Here is a 6,267-nt window from a genome sequence, read left to right on the forward strand (position 1 = left end):
TGGCATTTTGCAATAAATATTTTATCGCAATTATATGAATTTATGTAGGCTCTTTAGTTTTTTCTTATTTATTCCTAGGTTTGAAACGTTAATATGATGTGTCCTGATGATTGTTTACCTCCATAATGCTATTTAAAAAATACAGACAAAAATAATCAACTGGGAATGAGATTCAAAAGAAAACAAATATAATTTTATTCTAGAAATTCGTAAAAGTGATCTCGAATTGATAATTAAAATTTCATTTATCATTTATGTTAAAATTGCTAATTATCTCAATGCTTATTTGAATGCATAATTAACAATAACACTCCAAAGCAAATTTTCTAATTATATAATGTTAATAAGAAACAATAAAAAACAAAATCAAAACAGTAACGTTAACATCAACATCAACCCAGCTATTAACAAAATCACGAAAATTCAATCTCTGTCTATATGGAAAAGAATATTAGCAGCAATAGCAACATTAATAACATCAGAGCACTACCTTATCATTACCAACAACAATAACAGCGTGAACAAGAATTAAAGCAATTATAGTCAAAATGACATTTGAAATTTCTTTAAAATTATATTTGAATATTTTTTTCCTTTCATCTCTGACTTGCTACTGCGATATAATAAATCAATGTATTGATTTTCAAACACGTCAAAATGATTTTTTGTGTATTGTTTTCCAAGCCGAAGGTGGGAATGCTGTTTATCTCCTATATACAATTTGTGTTAGTATGCTACACAATAACAACTGACACAAACCTTGCAATTCATTAGATGACTGAGCAGACGAAGGAATCGAAATAAAGAAAAACGCTCCATATGTGTTTTATTGAAACTGATGGAATGAAAAGAAAAGTAACCTTCCAATGTAGAAGAATTCTTTACATAGAAGGGCGAGTCTTTTTGCCCTTAAGGACATAAGCAATTGATGACTTTGCTTTTTTAAGCATCTTTAGTGTCACTAATGCAGCCTTGTTAGCAGATTTATGTTCCTCCTATATTGATATCAAGAGTCCTATGTGCTTAAAAATAATTTTCAAAAAGATTCTGCAATTACCAATCTTTAGGTTTGCTGGATTGTTCAAGATGAAAATTACATCATTCCTATATAGACCCCCGCCTATTTCAGGGAATTCATTGTTGAAGCTAAATAATCTATAAATTGTTACTAAGTCCTAACTCGATTTCATAGTTATATCAAACATCTCAGGTCTATCCTATCTAAAACAGTGCTTTCCCTCGAATGTGATCATTGATTTCTAGCCGCTAAAATAAAGTCTAACTTTTCTGTAGTTCATACTGAAATTTTCATAGCAAAAATGGGTGTCTTATTTCGGAGGACTGGGTAAATAGAGGCGTAATAGTTTGAACTAATTATTTGCATGAATCATATTTTATTTTATTTGGGAGATTACTGAAACAGTCAATAACGTCGTAAGAGTATGTACTAATCTATGGTACGTTCGATTATCCCGCCTAGGTCCATTTTAGAGAGTATATGAGTCTAATTGTAAGGTTAGTGGTAATGTTTGGTTTATGGTGCTTAAGATTAATCCTACGGGTTTTAGTCTCGTAGAGTTCTGTTCTATCATCTACTCTATATATTTCTTTTATAGATTTGGCTTGCACGTTAATAATTGATGTAAATCAATTGTTGTTCGTCAATATTTCTCCATTTTCTGTTTTCTTTAAATTTAGATTCATGATAATCTCAGGCTTATCCTTGTCGTTATCTATAATTTATGAGCATAGTATGCTTGCATATGTATGCCCATGGTTAAACATAGGTAATATACCGCTAGTATAATGGATATTCCTATTCCTTAGACGGTTATTTTATCTAACTCAGCTAATTTCCATATGATATATATATATATATATATATATATATATATATATATATATATATATATATATATATATATATATATATATATATATATATACATATATGTATATATATGTATATATATATATATTATATATGTATATAAATATGCATATATATATATATATATATATATATATATATATATATATATATACATATATATATATGCATATTTATATACAAATATAATATATATATACATACATATATATATATATATATATATATATATACATACATATATATATATATATATATATATATATATATATATATATATATATATATATATATATATATATATATATATATATATATATATATATATATATATATATATATGTATATATATACGTATTATTATGTATCTACGAACATATATGTATGTATGTATGTATGTATATATGAATATCTATAGTATTTGAAAATGGATTTGGCATATAATTTTGAGGTTAAGCTCGGTAATTGGGTTCAATAAGCTATTTGGCCTATTCAGAACAATTTGGACTTTGCTTACTAATAGTATTTATATGCTACCCAGATTCAATTTTCATTAGAGTTTGCCGAAGCAGAGCAAAATGAACCGAGTAGTTTAAAATGAAGTATTGTAGAGAATATCATGAAAGCTCCTGACAGAAAGCTGATATCGTCATGATCATTATCGACATCATTGAAAAATAATACGTTATAAGCATATATTGAATTTGTCATTTCACATGTTCATTAGATTTTGTCGCTGCGTGATACAAGTTTACCAATATTGGCTACCGAGCAACATTTTGTTTAATGTCAAACCCAAAACACAAGGCTTTCATTCCCAGCAGAATATTACAAACGACTTTTACTTGGCATCCACTATAAAATTTTACAAGATATCGCTAACATTGCCAGTAACTATTTATCACTTTCAAATGTATTATTTGGTTAATGTGACATGCATGTCCGTCCTGTCACCTTTATATAACTCAACGAATTGACAATGTTGTTAGAATTTAGAGAGAAAGCCTTGCCGTATTGAATCCGGTATTCTGCGTTTTGATTTCAATTGCTGCCAACGTCGACTTTCAGATGCATTATGTATATAATATATACACGTGTGTGTGTGTGTGTGTGTGTGTGTGTGTGTGTGTGTGTGTGTGTGTGTAGCTGTATATGTATATACGTGTGAGTAATTATATCGGGATGGGTTGAAAGCAAGCGTTTCAAATGAAAATCACGAGTGATTTTTTCATCGGTTTCTTTTTTTTTTTTTAGTTAATAAGGCAAAGTTAATTCACATTTAGTTCTTCTATTTTCATCATGGTATGTCGGGAGTAAAACGTACTCAAATTCTTTTTAAAAATCACTTATACATCTCAATATTTTCCTGTATATCTGTCTTCGTCTATTTTCTCTATCTCTTATTCCCCTCTGCGCGTGCGTGTACGTGTGTGTGTGTGTGTGTGTGTGTGCGTATCTGTGTGTGCCCGCGCATATGTGCGTACTGTATGTTCCTCTTTATTTCTCGAATTAGTGTAAGATTTTTCCGAATACTTATATTTACAATTCTGTAAATAAATTATGAAGACAGTACGATTGTATAGAATTTGATCATAACCACAGAGCATCTTATAAATATTTTCTGATTAATTGAAAGAAACTACGTATGTTACACGAAATAATATATGTAGGTCGTCTGAAAAGTCCATAGGCTGACGAACATAGTCTCATGAAATGTAACAAAATAAAGTCTATTTTTAAACATACTTCCTCTTGCGGTTCACACACTTCTGCCACGGTGGTGCAGTACTTGGATTGCATTAGTGAAGTAACTTTCATCTTCTTGGTCAAAAAAGTCACCAACTGCAGATATGGCGTCATCATGATTGCGACACTGATTTCCAAACCCACACGCGTATAGATAATATACTAATGCACTAGAGTTTTCCCCTGCAGCAGGTGACACAAAAAAAAAAAGAAGGTCAGTAGAAATTGTTTGTTTATATTTAAGCTCCGACCAAAACCTGAAAAACTAAGATTAATCAAGAAAATTCTGTGAGGCTGAAGTTCGGCATCTGGACAAAACAAAACTCCCTACTGCGCACTTGGATTGCATGAACATGCCTTTCTAAATGCCAAGATTTAGGTCCACTGATTATTAGTGGTATTTTTTCTTGTCGCTGCCTCGTTCTACTGTACATTGTTGCACTGAAATCAGCTGCCAGTAGAACACCTCTCAAGTATTAGTGGCCGACTCTATCGAAAGCAATCCCTTCATCTAAATTGACCAAGGCCACACATATAAGAGATCTGTTGTGCCTTCACTACTCTGTCAGTAGAAATTTTGTTGCACCGACTCTACCGTCAACAGATCCAAATCTAAAGGCACATTTTTTACCACTGCTCATGCCAGTATTACATAACCAAGTCATGCAGCGAACAGAGAATATTGGAAGTGTAGAACGCTAGCTCTGAATGACAGATGGGTACCTGAAACAAGAAACCGAAACACTAATTATAACCACTTAGCAACGAATTTGATGGATGAAACTCAGGGTGATGTTTATACCACTCAGCAGGCGTGTTGATTTGTAGTTTTATTATTATTATTATAATTATTATTATTATTATTATTATTATTATTATTATTATTATTATTATTATTATTATTATTATTATTTTTATTATTATCATTATCATTATCATCATCATCATCATCATCATTATTATTATTATTATTATTATTATTATTATTATTATTATTATTATTATTATTATTTTCGATAATAATATTTTCATTATCATCTTTCAATTCTGTTTCCATTTCTTGTCTTCCTGACACCCTAGGACGGAGAAACTTACTGTATACAGTGCATGCCATCAGTAGTAGTAATTGCAGCAACAGAAGTAGCCACAATAGTAGTAGTAGTAGTAGTAGTAGTAGTAGTAGTAGTAGTAGTAGTAGTAGTAGTAGTAGTAGTAGTAGTAGTAGTAGTAGTAGTAGTAGCTACTGTAGTCGTATGAACCAAAAACATAGCAAGCGTGATTACGAAATTTAGCTGATAACGGCTTGTCAAACATTTTGATAAACAGTTGAACAGCTTCACAAGTCGTTTTCGGCAAATCTTTTGCGTCACAGACATTACGTATTTTTGTCTAATTAATCATCTACAGAGTCTACTTTGAAATTAGGTGACTCCTTTTACTTAATGAATTCTCTCTACTTTTTGTTTTGTTTTTAAAGCGCTGGCACCAACGCTCTTTCTCCCCACCCCTCGCTGTTTGTATGTATATATATACATATATTTGTATGTGCGTTTGTATTTGAGAGTGTGTGTGTGTGTTCGTGTGTGTGTGTGTGTGCTTGTGATCATCCTAATCAACACTATAACACTGGCTAGAATGCACTATCAGAGGTGGCTGTATGCCGCTGGTCACACTGCACTTCCAATTCTCCTTTGCACCAAATATTTGTCTTGCACCAAATCACTTTATAAAATTGTTTTCCATCGTAATGAAATCCACCTGGGCGGCCTTTTTTGATTTGTTGGGTACCACTCGAAAACTGCACACGTCTGCCTGCTGTATGTGCACTTTGCAACATGGCTGGTCCAGCAGACATTTTGTTCTCGGTTTCGTGCAGTCACAACGTTTACTTCCCTCCGTTCTAGAATAACCAAATTTCATATATACTCACGCATTGACATAGCTGCAATGGAGGTTAGTATAACAGTTCATGTACTAGCCAATTGGTGTTCTTCCCTATTCGCATTAGCCCATGTCTCACTGGCAATATAACTGCGCAGATAGGACAGTGATATTGAAGTGTCTGGCACGTAGGTTTTTGTGCAATTTTGCTCTGACCATATCGAGGTAAACGTCATCTAGCCTGCCTTACTTCTAAAATCACACACACACGTACACACACACATACACATACACGATATACTTATGTACATACATACATAAATACATACATACATACATACACACACATACATGCACACTCACACACACATATTTGTATTGATTGATGTATTCTTTTATCTGAAACGACAAATGAGCGTTCAGTATAATATAGCAGTCATCATGTTCTATGGACACGAACGTGTCCCTTGAAGCCTGCTTGTGCCTTGCAGATTTAGTTTTGCTTGAGTCCTTGTGGATAACTTACTATGTGTTTTCTTCAATAGACATCTAGGTCTGCGTTGCTTTTTGCCGCAACATCTTACAAATCTTGTGCCTTTCTTTGCCACCACATCTGTTTCATTTGCCTCAGTTGAGATTTCCATGTATTTCCAGCCTTTTAAAACTCATTGCTTGTGGCATTATTTCTATTTGACATGCAGTGACAATGGCATTTCTGCATATTGTCCAACAGGGGATAAATGTTTGGA

This window comes from Octopus bimaculoides, chromosome 18 (assembly GCF_046866305.1).
Source record: "Octopus bimaculoides isolate indiv1 chromosome 18, ASM4686630v1, whole genome shotgun sequence".
Classification (NCBI taxonomy): Eukaryota; Metazoa; Mollusca; class Cephalopoda; order Octopoda; family Octopodidae; genus Octopus; species Octopus bimaculoides.